The sequence below is a fragment of the Gavia stellata genome, chromosome 4 (assembly GCF_030936135.1).
Source record: "Gavia stellata isolate bGavSte3 chromosome 4, bGavSte3.hap2, whole genome shotgun sequence".
NCBI lineage: Eukaryota > Metazoa > Chordata > Aves > Gaviiformes > Gaviidae > Gavia > Gavia stellata.
In genome coordinates this window covers 64009601-64027086 of record NC_082597.1, presented here as the reverse complement: position 1 = coordinate 64027086, position 17486 = coordinate 64009601, and positions in this window count along the sequence as shown.

Sequence of the window (17486 nt, the reverse complement as noted above, 5' to 3'; positions counted from 1 at the left end):
AACCTTAATACCAAGCATTAAAACCATGTTAGAAAACACAAATTCTGGGAAAGTTGAACAGCTTGCCTGCCCTGTCCCACTCCCGAGTAATTAGGAAGGAACTGACAGTAAGGATAGGAGAGTCTTCCACCATTCACACTCATTTGAACATGTAGAAATCCAAGATATTCACTCCCAGAATGAAAACAAGATTTTTTTAAATTATTGTTTACATGTAATTACAATGCTAAAATAGACCCTGGAAAGTAGAGACATCAAAGGTGCTAGAAAACTAGATGCCTTGAAAGAAAAAGTGCCTATGTAGAAGTCTGAATATAGGGCTCTGTCCTCAGCATAGAGTTGAACAGGCCACTAGCTCATCTTTCACCAGAGTCAGCAGGGAGCACAGGATGTATTTGGTGTGTGTTCTCTGAATGGCAGCCCCCAAGAATCCCCCACAAAATGGAGACTCTCAAGTGGAGACCAGCATGTCTGAAGAAGGGGACACTCATTAGAGATATTAAGAAGCCACACCTCACAGGAATAACAGTGATCAATCTCAACCATGTCCACTAGAAACACCAATGAATGACAGAGGGGAATGGAAGACACTAGCTTCCACTGCACGTCCCAGTCTTGCTATAGGAAGAAGACAGTAAGAATAACCTAAGGGCTACTAGAAAATCAAATATATTCCCTATAATTGCTTTGTTTTCTCTGTGAAGCAAAATTTGCATTAGCTAGCTTGTTTTATTAGCTGCCACTGGAGGTAATAGTTGTGAACCTTACTGAAGGGGAGGAAAATAAAGCTCTTGCTCCAGAGAGGCAGAGAGTAGCTGATGTCCAGGCTAAAGCGCTCTGCCAAATGCTTCAAGGAGCCGGGGGCCTGTTGCCAAGGCACTGCTGTGTGATTGCTGCAGTCATGATAGACTGGGGAAGAAAGTCCATGCCAGGAAGAATCGGCAGGTGTGGGACTCAGGTAGTCATGCCACAGTGGAAATTACATGATCCCTGATTAAAGGGTTTTCGCCTTTCATTTATCTTCAAAGGTATCTGGACCCTACTGGCATCATAAGTAAATATGGTTTATTTTTTATTACCTAGACTGAATGAGAGATCTTTAATCAAACTGTTGCATTAGAGACAGTTCTGCTGTTTAACCGTAAATATTTGGGTGTGCAATCTGGTGTTGATCTGCAGGGTTACTAATATCTATAAAATAAGTAGTCCTTTTTTATTTGAGTGATCTACCAAGTTGTTTCAGCTTCAGCTTGTTAAGTTTGAGCTTAGGTCTGAGCGTGCCTTTTTGAGGTGATGGTGTTGATGTAAGAGGGCACACAGACTCCTGTTGCCCTGAGTACAGAGACAGAGACACTCAGGGTATATTGTCTTTGCTACAATTCCCAGTCATTTTCTAGCCAAGTTTTAACACAAAACCACTATTTCTATGCTTTTTTTTTTTTTTTTTTTAAAAAAAAGCCAAACTCTGCAGTCTGTTCTCGGCTTTCTTCTACTTTTCTCATAAAATCAGACCCACACATAGCCCAGATTCCTCAATGGTATCTGCTGAAATTTTTTCACCTTCTTGTGCTATATATATTCCTATGTCCTGAGCAGCAGCATGTGTCTGTGTTTTAAGTACCGACTGCTGTTATATTAGATATCTGCCTCCATAAAGGAGCATCAGTGTTTCTTACATGTATTCATAATGAGAATTTATTCACTATTTTCACAGAGGTTCAACCTAATTTCCAAAATGATGTTGTTCTTGTTCTCCAAGTTACACAACTCTCTCTATATATATTTTTAATTTGGGAGTCTGCCCACCAAAGCCCATATGTATTTCTATGTATATAGCAGTTGAAGTCAAGAGCCTTATTCAGGAGGGGCTCTTAAATGTGTGCCTTCTTTTTAAGCACCTACTGAAGATAAGTTTGGTGTGTGTTTACACACTTTTCTGAATGGGTGTGCATTGAAGAACAGGCTTGTTTTCTGGAATCAAAACCTTGACTGAAATGTCACAGCCTGTATCACTTGCTGCCTGCAAGGCTGACAGCAGCATGGGATATAAACCCTAGCTCACACTTGCCTCACCAGTGATGTAAGTGCGCGTTGTACACATTGCACTTAATCGCACAACAGTTCCTCAGGTGAGATTATGCTGTAAAGTATCCTGCCTTCATGCAGTGGAAGCATCAAGATGGAGGCCATGGGTCCCAGAACACAGCCGTGACAAAGCAGTATCTACGTTATGACATTCAATTTTGTTATATAATTAGACCATTCAATTATAGACTGGAAGACATACTTACACTGTATGAGAATATTCTCTGCTGTAAATGAGGTTGGGTTAATTCCCTAACAGGCAGGGCAGTGATAAGAGGTGGAGATAAGTTCCCAGTACTGACTGGGGACAAAATTAAACACGTGGCGTACTTGCCTGCCCTGCCCTGCCCTGCCAGCTCCCGCGCCCTGGTCCTATGGCCATGACAGCCAGCTGTGCACTGAGAGCCCCCGCGGTAGAGGACAACAGGGTGACGTACGCTTTTTGTTACTATCTGCTAATAAACGATTTCTCCTTCGGATTTCCACTGCAGCTCTGCTCTTGTGTAGGCTATCGGTTGGGTGGAGCAACCGCAAGCCTTAGGAACAGCTAAGACTCTTCAACAATTTCAGTCATTTTCTTGGATTAATATTGGATTAATTTCACCTCTGTGAAAACAATGACTTTTGAGACAAGACCTTGTCTCTCTAGGCTGATCTGGCAGGTTCAGTGATAGCTTACATAAGCTGGAATATTAAGGCTTGTTTCAAAGAGAGAGGGAATGTGAGCCAAGACACAAACATGGGCCCCTATTTTCCTTTGAAAGATATGATTAGCTTTTCACTTTCCTCTTAGGCAGCGTTAGGCTACTCCCCTGAGTGAGCAAAGGGTCCTTTATATTTTGTAGACATTTGGGGAAATTACCTTGGCATTATTGTTCCATAAGTCACTTTCAAAATATTCTAGATACCACACAGAAATGGAAAGACAGTCTGTGACCAGAGCACACAGCCTAGAAACAACCGAGATTAAATGCGAGGGCAGAACGCACAATGTACAAAACAGATAAATCAGGATGACTGCATAGTTGCATTCTTGTTTTTCCACTGTACTAACTCACAGAAAGCACAAAATAAGCCTGTGTAGGAAAGGCATACAAAAAAAGACATACTGGAAGAAATATTTATGTGTATTAGCATATTCTCTGCTGTAAATGAGTTTGGGCTGATTACTTACCAGGCCACACAGGGATAAGAGGGGGAGATAAGCTCCTAACATCACATTAGGAAAAAATTAATTAAACAGAATAAACATAATTTATTTGATTCTGCTATTTTCTGTTTCAATGGCTTGACTTAGCAATCTCAGTAATGTTCTTCAACAAATTCTTTATTTCTTTACTTAAATAGAAAAAAGAGAGAAAAATTAAAACAAGCTGGAAAGAGATGAATTCCATCATGATACCTCATTTTCTTCAGCAGAATGAGAACTGCAGAATTAGCACAGATTTCTGCTACTTGAGCTAATGGAGTGCCACTACCAGTTACGGGTTGTCATCCTCTGAGTAAAGCACTCCCAGAAGAGGATCGCTGATGAGCACTGGTGAGAAACATGAACCGAAGATTTGCTTCTCTGCTAGGGTGACAAGTAATTGGATAGATGTATACTCCAGATGTAAGCTAACCTGCCGTGTCTCCTCCAGCCTCTCACCACCCTTGTCTTTTGCTTTCCCCGCTTCATCCCAGACCCAGTCGTCTTCTACAGCAAGTCACAGTGGATCCCAGCTCCTGATCTCCCAATCTGATTAGTTCTTTGCTCACTCCCAGTATGACATTCTTTGCTTCCAGCCTACTTAGCTGGACTGCCCTAACTCCCCAATCCCTCCTCCCGGCCCCGTTCCTCATCTAGTACAGCCCTGGGATCCGGTATGTCTGTCTGAGAATTTCTCCACGGTGCATTTGAACAACTCCATCCTCTGTACTCTTGATTCGAACAACAGGGCTGCTGGGCGCAGAGGAAGGCAGAACCCCTGCTTTCCGTCCCCTGCTTTCCGTTTGGGTGCCTGGACCTCTTACAGTTCACAGTAGCAGATGCCTATCCAAAGCAAATGGGACCTTCAGGAAAGTTTGCTGTTAAAATCAAAGTCATCTTTATTAAGTGTGTACCATGACTTTTCATACACTTATTTCATGAGGATAAAAACAGCACGTCCCTGACACAAATCTTCTATCAGATTTCAACTCCTTGCACCAAACTTGCAAGATGTAGGCTTTGTCACAGAAGACACCAGAATTTTTAAGCACAGCACATTTTCCCCTACAGCCTGTCAGACATGTCAGACATGTCTGAATTGTTTTACACTAGTTCCCCTTGAGAATGTTTGTCAAGTAAAAATTCTTGAATTAAACCATTTCATTTTGTTTAGATTGGACAAGGGGGTTGATACATTTAATCTCATAAAAAAACATTCTAATAACTTTAATGACCACTATACAGACTTTCATTCCTTAGAGAAGATAAGAAATGTCCTTGCAAACAAGAAAAGTTAGATCCTGCTGTGTCAAGGCCTACGCTCTAAATAGTTCAAGGTGACCAGTGTACAGCTCAGCCTGTTACATAAAATAATTTTCAAAGGTCAGAAAATATTAAAGACACAATTACAGTCTTTTCAAGAAAAAAAGGACCCAGGGATAAGGCGCAAGGACTATGCTGAAATCATGTTCAGTAAAGAAGAAAAGTGTAAGACTAGATTTAGTGGGACAAAATTGATGTACTGTAAAGTAAGATTAGCTGATGAGCAAAATCATGAGTGAATGGGCTGTTCCACCCCTCTGGTGCCCCTAACCTGGTGAGTCAGCTGCAAGGATGCTTAATTTGACCCAAACTGCAGGAAGATGGGTAGACAGCAGGAGCACAGCCCAGCATAGTCATTTGCCCTATCCCCTGCAGCCAGTCCACCACGGCTCCTTTGCACTGGGCATTTGTTATCAACATGAAAGGTGTACAGACAGGACTGGGCCAGAAGGAGGAATCCAGGTGGCCTCACACCTCCACTTGCATTGGCTAAATCCTGAACAACACCTGAAATGAGACTGCCATAGCCCCTGGTTTGTGCTTTTCCTTCCCTCCCTTGTTCTTTCCTTTTTCAGGTGTGTTTCCCTTTGTTTTCTGTTTAAGAAGAGTCTGCTTGAGATGTTAAAGCTGTCCTTCGGAGAGCTGCTACCATGCTGTTAACAGACATCTTCCAAAAAGCTGTGTTAGAGACAGCAGGGCACTCCTGCAATTTCCATGTTTCCATGTGACCAGCAGACAATATGCTGTGCTGGAGTTTTTCTAGGAATGAACTTGCTATTCAGAGCCAACACCAGAGTTAGAGGCTGAGGTCCCTTCCTCTGCAGCTCTTGTGCCTTCTTTGTCCCTTATTCGTATTGCTTGCCTCTCCAGGGAAGGACTGGGCGACGACAGCTCCTGTAGCAGTTCCAGCCCATCTCAGTGAACTGAATAACCCTTTTTTAAAAAATAAAAACAACAATAAATTGTCTTTCTTACTATCTCTTTAAGCCTGTTAAACAATGATGTTTTCCTCATACCGATTCTTAACAGTGAATGGAAATTAGAGATTTTTAAAATGCAAGCCTTACTTTTCTGCATTTCAAATATTCTTTTTTTCCCTTTTTTTTTCTATCTTTAATAAAGGGTTTAAAAGTTTTGGTGTGGTTCATGTTGCCATAGGAATAAACAAGCTAAGATTTATGCACCTGAAACCTCAACCCCTATCCCAAAACATGTTTAGCAATATAGTTTTGTTACAGTGACACAGTACATTTAATACATTTGACCCTCTGGGTCTATTTATTTTACTGAAATTTGACTCAGCAAAGTTAAATCCCCTTATATCATTCTGCAAGACAACTCATTTTATGTCTGGATACAAACCAATTCACCTCCTAAGCCGCATAATCAACTCCCACCATAGCATGCCAGTTAGCACTAGTGCAGCTGAATGGAAAAATAAATTGTGATGGCTTTATAGAAATGCACTTGAACAGAACAATGGACAGTGTATTAACTACTATGTCTACTGACATTCTTTTTCCTTGGCTTAGGTAATATTTTTATGTAAGGGCACAACAGCCTACTCTTATTGTATTAAGCAAAATTCTTGAATGGATACCATGAAGTAACCCTTTTTTTTTAACCTGTTTTTACTTAATAGTTGAGAAACTGTTCTGCAATGACAAGCTCTAGGACAAAATCTAAAAGACAGGGTATTTTCTGTGTTTGAAAGGTTTCTCAATATGATTGCAAGTAAGAAAAATGATGGCAGCATCTTATTCTCCAGTTACTCCATATTCTCTAATCAACATGGTTTACTCTTCCACCTTGCTATATACTCTGTGTGCAGATTTTGGTGTGTCTTTGTTTTATTTTTTATATTTATGTATATTTATTAACAAGCAAAACAGAGCAATCAGCTGTTTAAGGATGTGCTGGAGTGAACCGCTATAGGAAAATGATATTTATTTCCATGTTCAGGTTATGGAAGGCTAGCTGGGGGATACCTCTTTTCACCTAAACTTTGTAAGTCCATTGGAAAAGAATTAAAGGTTGGTCAAAAAAGGCTTTTCTTTTCTTTTTTTTTTTCCTTCTTCCCCATTTTGTGTTAAACATTAGAATCTGGCCAAGACAGCCCATTACCTTAAGCCATAAACCAGTTCTTTCCCTGTTTCAGCAAAATCTGCTTGATATGTTCCAATTCTTTTGATCTCCAGGCTCCTGGTCTGGCCAAACAGACTGAGATGTTTCTACCTGGGCTTTTTTCTTTTCCTCTTCTCCCTGTTGGTCTAAACCACGCTCCCCACGCAACCCGAGAGGAAGGAATGGCTTGTAACCTGACATACAGCAATGCCCTTCGCTGAGCAGGTTACAGAGAGCCCAAAGGCTCTCGGTATTCTCAGGTTCCAATACCCCAGCTCTTAAGGTACCCAAAGCATGGTTGCACATCTGCCTTGTTTCCCCCACACTGCCTGATTACAGTATTTCCAGACTCCGCCAAGCTGGTGATGGCCACAGGACTGCAGCCTGACGAGGGAAAGACTGAAATACTGCTTTTATCAAGACCGACATATGAGAGGTAATCGTTGGTTGCTTGTAAGTCCAAATCACTCAATTTTTAGTGGCTTGGAATATCGCTAACAGTTTCTTTTTTCCTCTACCTTGTTGAAGTGGAAGAGGCCCTTCCCTTTTATTTGAAACATTGCTTTTCTTCAGCTCCCTATATTTCCTCCGAAAGTCCTTAGGCGTTTTTCTTAGTATAACCCTGCGCCTTGGCTACAGCGCATTACAGGTAATTGTATAAGAGTGCGGTATATCTGATATGACTACTGCATGACTCTGATCTGACACGATCTCATGGTAATGCTGTTGGTACGTGATTGCTATATTGCAGTCAGCACGGAGCTGGCACAGCGCTGGCAGGAAAATGTAAAGGCTGCAACAGAAATGCAGCAAAACTGGGAAGAAGGCAGTCAAGTGTGGCAAACTGTGAGCAAAGGAATGGAAAGACTGAAATGGAAAGACTGTAAATACATTCAGGAAAAAATACTGGAAAATATTGGAGGGTGAAAACTCCTACTGTCTGCAGATACTGGAAATGCAGATACTGACAATGAGAAGAGAATGATTTCTTTTTTCCTTTTTTCCTTTTTTTAATAGAGAAGAATGGGCATGGGAAAAATGAGGTAGGAAAATGAAAGAAAAACATTAACAAATGCATCCAAAACTATGAAAGTTGTTGGACTGTGGCATCACATTCCAGTGGCAAGAGTGGGAATCGTTACGCTGAGCTATTTAGCATTTGTGTCTGGCCAGATCGGTAGAAAATTACGGAACTGAAAAATTCTGCACTGGCCTATTGGATAACCATAAATAATTTAAAGCAACTTCTATTTTGTCTTCTACAATTCAGTGGACAACTGACTATGCTGTTATGTAGTTTTATCACAGCCATCTCATTCTAGCAGAAAATGGTGTTTGTTTTAAGCTAACACACATTTTTTTTAACCACTACTATTTTTGTTGTTCAATTTTCTCAAGGGAAAAACAGTTGTAATGTTCATCGCTTGATACTGATACTATTCAGGTCCATTTTTACATTAAACATTTTCAGTTTATCACTAACCTGTAATTAATCAAGTAGAAGCTAAGAAATAAAATTATGTATTTTGTAAAGGTGAACTAACATTTCAGTCACTGTGAAACTGTGACTAGGGACACTAGGACAGATTGCCAGGAAGTCCAACTTGGTCTAGTTCTAGCTACTTCAGTGGAGTTATGCTGAACCGTATTTGCTGATAATCTGAATCTTGGGCATCCTTGTTATGTTCTTTTTAATACAGTATGATCTCAGTAAGAGTGATAACTTGGAATAACTTTGTTTTGTTCCATATCTGAAATGAAAATTATGTCATTAGCTGTGAGTTGTGACCCAAGATGGAGCAAAATACACCCAGTCATTACTAGAGACCAAGAAAAATTTTCAATACTCTTATTTTAATCTTTTAGGGGATCACAATAATGGCAAATTAGAAATTACTTCTGAGTTCCAACTTCATTTTAACATTTAGGATATCTGCCTGCTGCACATTTCAACAATTCCAATTACAACAATATGTGAGACATCTCAGTCTTTGAGGTCCCTCACAACATGCCCAAGGGACAGAAAAATGCTATTTTTGTGCAAATGCGGACAGAGCTATAGACTCACTAATTTGCCCAGGAAATTATGTGATATATATAAAAAAAGTCAATCCAGTTGTCTTTAATCCCAGAGTATGTCTCTAATGGATGAACTATCACCCTTGATCCTAGCTGAAAAGTCAAATGACACCTTCAAAAAGTACATGAAAATTCATGATACTGTAGATTACTAAGATATTCCTTTGGGGTATGGCGTATTTGAAAAGAAGTAAAAGAAATAAATTAGGCATTTGATTAGTTACATATTGCCCACAGTTCTACAGAGTTGTGAAGAAAACAAATCTGGAGTGCTGCATTGCACAACTTCATAATGCTACAGTTAGATTTTTGCTTGTGTTTACAGACTGGTTTATTTTAAAATCTATTCAAGCATTGGAAAATCATAAATATGCAGCTCCACAGATCTGGAGGTCAGATTTCTGTGACTGTAATACACAGCTTCTGCTTATGAAGCTCTCCAATTTAGGATCAAACTCTGCTTGCTTTACTGACTTGGTTTAGGATGGAAATACACATGTGAGTGAAGAAGCAGGTTCTGCCACAGTATTATATTGCTGCACAGTACTGACACAGCTCCAAATATAAACAAAACTATGTATTAATCTAAGAGGGGCAGAATATGACAGCATTTGGTAGGAACATTTCTAAGAGGTGTAACAGCTCTTGTTGCATAGTTTCATAGGAAATATAACTGAATCCTGATATATGGCTGGTTTTCCCTCCTTACCAGTACTTCTGAAGGTTCATACCAATGCAGTCAAAGCCTCATTTTGACTCCTCTGTTAATATTATGAATTTTAAATAAAGCAAGTCAACACATACAAAAGCTGGTATCAGTCTTAACCTCTTCAATTTTGCCTGTACGCCAGCATGCGGTATTTTTGATTATGCGAACCTCCAGTCCTACTGTTTGCTACACCAGTGTAAAGGAGAGAAAGTAAAATTTTTAGCATGTAAACTTTCCCTTCAAATCTGCCAGAGGGACAGAGAATGGCCTGCCCCAAAGTCACGTGACACTCTAAATCAATAGTCATTCATTGATCTATCTGAATCACAGGCTTCTGATCTTACGGCTAATCCTTCTTTATCCAGTTGGTACTGAAGGAGTTGGTTGGGATACTGCAGGGTCCCTCCAGTAACTGCCACCTTGTTGGGGTAATTAATAAGAGAGAGACTGGATGGAACCAACAACCACAGGTGCACATCTCAGCTCGTAATAATTAGAGGAATATTTCTGTCACCTTATGTATTCTTTTTTAGTTTGTAACATACTATTTCTGATCATAAATGTAATTAAGAATCACCCCTTTATTTTAAAACAAGAGGAGACTATGCCTGGGAAGCTGAAACATGGGCATCAGGGTATCATCAACGCTCTATAACTGTTGTGATGGGACAGTAGAGTTGCCACTGGTATAGCCATTGTCTTTTAAAGAGTTTCTTTCCAGCAGTCACCAGAAAGATTATAACCCCCTCCCCCGACAAAAAACTGGAACCCAAAAAATGTCTTATTTATCCATTTAGCAGTGCTATGTTCTTGTAGGACATGACTGAGCATTTGAGCAGCTAAGGTGGCACCACTTTTTCACTGGCACTGTTGCCGAAAGAGTTGTATGTCAAATCGTAAGCCCAGGAAGGAATTTCTCTGCAGCTGGAAATCGCATGTGGCAAAGCAAAGGCAAAATGAACTTTGCCTGTCACCCACCCTTCTCCCCCCGATGCTAACCAAACACAAAAGCTTTGAGCAGGAAATGCTTTTAGATGTTCAGTATTTGCCTAGATCCATAAATGCCTTGTGCTAACTGAGAGTAAAATGTGTAGGCTTTAGATATTTTCTAGCTAAAGTTCCTACATCTCTAATCTATTCCTTTTAATGTCATTACCATATAATCCCCTAAGACTTACTACCATAAACAGTGACGACAGAATGAAAAAATTGGAGAGAGGCTTGGGATATCTCATCCCTTAAGTCTTGGGACTTAAACAAGTTGGAGTGCCATGTCTCCCATCACAAAGAAGGCTTTCAGAGCCAAGAGGCCAGGTGAGAGCCTTGAACTTTGTGTGCAATGGTCTTGATGTCTGTCCAGACACAGATGGCTGGAGGGCTCGAAAAGCATTATGCCAGGTAACTCAGTCCTGTGTCCATCCACTGTGGCTTTTAGTCAGGATTGTAACTTGTTTATCCTCTATTTCATTGTCCCATTCTCTCTATTCAGGACTGTTCAGAGAAGTTGCACAATAAAACAGAGGAGTTGGTTTGGCTCCAGCTGGTCCTGATGCCTGTTGCCTGCTGTGGGTTCGGTTTAGTTGTGTTGATGAGACTTCGGACACAATGAGAGGGAAATTCTAAATAGCTCAGAGGCTTTTTAAGAGGTGAACATTTTATTTAGAAGATAATTGCTACTGCAAATAAAATCTTCAGTAACCAAGATAAGGTTAGTTACATCTTTCTGCTAGGAAATTCATAGCATGCTTCTTTGGCTTAAATTGACGGATTCTGAATTTTCTAATAAGCTTTGCTTCATTGAAAACCAACTCTGTAAAAGTAGCAACATGTAAAAGCAAACCAACTCTTCTTATTTTCCCTGCATGTGTATTCAGGATCCTATCTCCAAACAACCTTAGAGAAAGTTTTTGTTGCTATTTTTTTTCTTGTTAGTTCAGCATAGCCAACAGTAAAGGCCTTGTTTACATTAAGCAAATGTGCAATGATGCAGCAAAATCAATTTAGTCACACTGATGCAAATCCCTCATACAGATGTAATGTCTGCGTGCAAAGTAGGGCATTTCTGAATATACACAATATTTAAAATTAAGTGAGAGATATTCTATTCTTCCTAGCTGATTCCTTAATATGATTCATGTAGATGCCCCTGAAAGCCTAAGTTGAAAGAAAGGGACTTTCTGGTGAAAAATAAGGGTTCACTAAGAGTACTGTTGATGGTGAATGAATATCATGACCTTTAGATTGAAAGTTGCAGTAGCTTAACAGATAGATTAATACTTTAAAAAACACCCTTTACATTTAAACTGAGCATATTTGACCTTAAAATTGTTGGGAAAATAAATATGTGATTGCATAACTCCATTTTACGGTTACTTTTCAGAACAGAAGTGAAAATGAATGTATTTTTGGTCCTGGGCTGTTCTTAGTAATTTAATGTGATCTGTTGTCAACAAGAGGGAAAACAAACCTCTGACACTCGATAAGAATAAGAAGAGAACAAAATGTACCTTACTGTGGGTACTCAGCCAAAGATCTATGGGCAAAAAATGGCACAGGCTGTGAAGGCATTACTGAAAACCAGGTGGGGTCAGCAAGTGAGGTGACAGTAGGAATACCAGTAATGAGATAACGACCGTTTTCCTTTGCAGTCTGCAGAGGTTTGGGGGTTTTTTTGAATTATTATTGTTCTTCTAGTTTTTGGTTTTTTAATAAGAATGCTTCAGAAAATTGTGAAGTTGGAGTAAAAGTTCTGGTAATTTGGTAAATGTCTTTTAGATATTTTTTGAAAAAAAAAAAAAAGATTCCAAATACATTATGTTGCAGTAAAACATTTATTTAATATAGTAATAAATGAAAGGCCAAAATCCAAACAAAATATTTTTATTGAAAACATAGTTTTTAATCAAATTTGGACTATGTCTCAAAAGCTTTTCTTTACAAAGTATTTTAAAATTGGGGAAACTTTTTCCTAATCTGAATCAAAGCACATTGTGAAACCTAGGAATCTTCCGTTAAATGAAATTTTGATTCTCCTTACAGCTAAAAAGTCACACTAGGGAAGTGAAAAAAGATGTCATACAGGGCTTCCTTTCCATGTGCATTCACCTGCTACCATCGCTACTGATGCTGAAAGTGACTGTTAAAGCAACATTTTTTTTTCCTGACCCATCCTCCTCACAAAAGAAAAAGTAGTTTCGGAAATCCCTTTTTCAGGAATGAAGTCAGGGCAGAATCTCAGCCTGGTGGGTTACAGTCTCCCAATGGAGCCAGGTGACTTGAGAAACACTGTTCTGTAGGTCCAAATTTTCTTTGGACCTTCCCAGAAACATACATTAACAGGAGTTTGCAATGCTTCGTTTTTTCTAAGAACAGCGCTACTGCTAACAAGAACCCAAGTAGGAAACTCCCATCGGAGAAGGAGACAGGGGCAAGGGGAGTGCTTAGGCTGGTAGGGAGCTAAGCACTCAGTTACTACTGAATTTCGAATCCACAGGCACTACAGCTAAACCCCCTACCTTATAATTCCTGAGATTACTGAGATTTATCAACAGAAGCTGTGGCTCCCACTGGATAACTCCCGAGTTCCTTGAAATGAGTCTAATACCCAACAGGGTTACTTGTGCTGCTGCAGAAAGCTATTTCTGGCCTCTTACGTGTCAGAAAAGAAACTGGATGTGACAGATTTGGAGCTGCCCTGTGATAATTTAGGAATATGGTCTGTTGGCCTGATTATTTGGATGAATATCTGAGTTTAACTAATCAGGGGTTGGCTTGCAACTGCACTCTTAAACTATCGCTGGGCTGGTCTGTACTTGCAACCCTGGGATGCCCCACTTCATCGAGGCTGCACAGCCAGGCAGCACAGGGACTTGGAAGGGGGCAGAGATTCAGTTTTGAACCACAGCATCTCTGCACAGGCAGTCCTAGCATCCTGCTCATCCCTAGGAGAGATGTAGGTCTCCAAAGTCCATTGGGGACTAGAGATGGGACCTATAACTGTTTGATAAAACAAGTGGATAGAGCATTGTTAGGGGATGTTACCTGGGATGTGTCCACATTTAGCCTTGCTAATTCCATGTGTTCATGGAATTTTCTGTGGAAGTGAAGGTTAACCCTAAAAAATAGACTTTTGAAGAAAGAGGGTTTGTGAATAACAGTCATTTTCAGCAGTTTTTATCTAATACTGGGCCTTCAGAATCGGTACATTGCCTCTCCCCTTAGGCAAGCCCCTTTTCCATGAAATGGGACTTAACAGGATGACCCCAGGGTTAATTTACAAAAGCACAGTGACTTCTCTGAACATGAAACTAATGGGAAGCTGTGCAGTGGCGGTGTTATTCCACAGTTTAGAGTGAAGGCATGTTGGGTGGAGCACTGAAATCATCACAGGGTGGCTGGCCCACTCCAGGGTGTTGGACCCAGCCCTGTCTGTGGTGAGCTTCCAGCTGAGACCAAGTTGGTCAAGTGAATCTCTTCTCGATTGTGAAAGAAGAGTGCCAGTGTTTATTTGCCAGGTGCTGAAAAAATATTTGACTTGGGTAAATAGCATATATAATGGGACACAAAGAAGGTTTCTGAGAAACCATCCCTCAATTTGGAAGAAAAAATTTTTTTGTGTGTGTTTATATGTTTGGTGAATGAAGTATAGAAAACAGAAAGTTGAAAATCCTAAGAAAATTACCTGAACCAGGTTTCTCTTACTCTCTCCTGGCTGACAGGTCAAGTACGTAGTTTACGATAGCTTTATGAGTTCTTGATTGTGGAGTTCAAAAAGGCAGTCTAGGGCTTAAGCCGTATTTTAGATGAATTCCTAAATCAGCCATCATAGCTAGGGAGGCACTATTTTCATTCACTGCTTATTCCAGCTGTTCTGCTATGTAAAGCTCTCCTTCTTCACTGTTGCTGGAAAGGTTAATATATTACATCTTCCTTACTGTGAATTTCTAATGCACTCATCTTGCCCCCAGTGAAAATCTTTTATATTTTATGGATTTCACTCAACAGCAAAACCAACCGTATATTAAGACATCCATTTTCTCAAGAGAAGCCAGACTAGAAAATGCTGTATATTCTGGGGCAGATCCTCCCAGTGACTGCTTCATGTTGCTGGTGGTGGAGTCTAGCCAAAAAGCTGCTACATCCACCCCTTGGATGACCACAGTGACAAAAGCATTTTTTAATGATACAGACGGAGCGCTGAGTCTCCTCCACCATTTCCTTCACTGTTGCCACATAAAGGATAAAATTGAGCTGTCCAGATCATACTGCAAGCACCATGGCTTTATTTTCATCTATGAAAAACCTTTGGAAAGAGACTGTTTAGTGTCACATGGCTGTCTGAGGAGGAGGAAATGTACCTGCCAATGTTTAGGGCTAATCTGGGAAGGGTTGCGTTTTGTAAGGCTGAGTGACTGACTACTAGAAAATCTAGAAATACAAGGAGGAGGCAAACTGAACCAGAGACAAAAGGAAGAAATCAGAGCCAGCAAGTAAATTCTGAGTGCAAGGAGCTCCTCGTTCGAGCCCTCCATTGAGAAGTTCTGCTGGGCAGTCGGCAGCCATTTCCTTCTGCAGCTGAAGTTTCTGAAGGGTAACTTTTTGTGGAGTATGTTGCAGGAATCTAGATTACAAATGGCAAAGATCTAGATTATGGTCACAAAGTGTATATCTAAACAGAAGGCAAAATGCTGGAGGAATAATACTGCTTCTAGAATTTGCTTTAATTGAGATGTCCAGAAGAAGCAGAGGATTTAATAAAACTCACATATTGTGAACAGAAGTAACAAATGGCATAGCAAGCTCTTAAGCTCTTCGGAGAGCATGGAAGAGGGAAGGAGAGACGAAGTCATCTCCTCTTCTGGTTGTTTCCTGCAGCTAATCAACATGATTTCCATGCTTTCTAAGCTGACTCTATCAGCTTGTCACCATCTTCGTTCTTTCTCCATTGGTTTGTCTCATCCCAATGAAACACTGGAGAACCCAAGTCATAGCCTGATTCTGACAGAAACTAGACAAAACTGGCAGCTGTTTTCAGACTGAAGACAGTACAGCACGTATTGCCCCACGGTGGGTTTGCCTACGTTGCCTTTTACAAGCAGCCCCAAGCCAGCTCTGCTTGGGGTACCCGTTGGCCAGATACAGTGTAGCTGTGGTCCAAAAGCAGTGCACCCAGGTGAGTATAATGGGGTGCAGCATCTTCCATTGATTGTTTTCACATTTTACCTGAGCAATGCAATTGCACTTAAAGGCTTTTTCCTTCACTCTCTTGTCTTCATGTGCTGAATGGCTGGTTATCTCAGGATAGTTATTTCTGTTCCTCCCTAACACTTTTTGCTCCTGTCCTGAGTACTCCTAATATGATGCCACCACTAACAGGAAGGAGAGCAGGGGTCTATGTTCAAATTCAAATTATGCAAGTTAAAACATTTATTTTAAATCAGATGCTGTTCAGATGCCATGCGACTACAGATTTTACAGAACAGTTTGAGTGAGCTTTGCAAACATCCCAAGCAAACAGACTTTGCAGGAAACATAATTGTATCATTTTACTAATCTCTGGGTTACTAGCTCATGGGGATCATAATTTCCAAGAGTGTCTACTCAGATCCTTTGCAGGGTGATCTTCGTACCATTAGATAATACCTCTATTTTCCTGTGTTGACACCTATTGGAGAAACAGCTTATACTAGTTACAGAAATCAACTAGTTTGATGAGTTTATGACTTGCTATCATCCCTCAGAAATATATTATTCACTGACTTGCCAATCATGTTTGCTATTAAAACTAATCAAACATACTTCAGCTATCGCCTGTTCCCCAACAGACCCATTCTAATGGCATTTTTGATACTTTTTCACCTTATGGAACCTGTACCTCCTTAGCTTTAATTCCTGAACCCGTTTCATCATTAACACTTACATGCTCTCAGCATGTTAGCTTCCCTCACAAGGACTTGTTAGAACATCATTGCAAGGTGTTGGATAGCCAAGCTGGTGCGTGTGGGATCAGAAAAAGAGGACGATGGGCCTCTACCCAACCACTTGGTGAATCTCAGCAAAGGGAGGGAGGCAACTGGACTGGGAGGCAGAAGGTGTGCTTCAGGAAACTGCTTCAGGTGACATTTTTTCCCTATGTGGTGGCAGGTCAAGAGTTGAGAAGGTATGGCTTGTCCCCTCTGTTGACATTCTTCAGCAGGGAATGACATTTATCTCTTAACAGTTCCTCATTGTAAAGCCAAATCTGCTTTTTTTCCACCCCTGAAACAACCTGTAGTATTGTTCTCCTCTTATCGTGGTAAATTATGGATGTGAGACATGCTGAATCATGACAATGCTCCTGTACGCCGTTCTGTGCGCTGAAGAAATTAGTCTTTTGTCACGTACGGCTTTTATATGCTCCTATTTATTACAGGTCTGATGTTAGGGTCTTGATGGGATTGCAAGGAAGCGGGAAGCGCTCTGGCCATGCTGGGATTTTAAGCACAGGCATCTGGAATATTCTGTGGAGCTCGGATGGGTATACGATTGACCTGTGACCAATAAATAAGCAGTGCTTCGTGTCTGCACGTGTACTGAAGTTAAAGCATTTGGTTCAATAAAATGTTGCGTCCAAACCAGAACTGTACTTTTCCACCATACTGTTTCAGTTTGACCGATCGCCCATTAGCTTCAGTCCGGTAACGTGCCTGCGCATGGCGGCGTAGATGTAATCTGCCAAACCGAACACGGGCCAAAATTTACACAGACACCCGCCCGTAAGGCTGGGGAGGACAACCTCTTCAGCAACCTGTCAAAGGGACGGTGGGCTCTCACCCGGCCCGTGCCAGGCTGCCCACACGCCGCTGGCTGCAGCCCAGGCCTCCGACCCAGACGAGAGGACGGTCTTTTGGGCAGGGTCGGAGAGGGCCATGGGCTCCAGCGGGGCCGGTAAGAAGCCTTTAAGGCAGCGCGTGTGGGCTGGTGGGGCGCAGGGCCCGG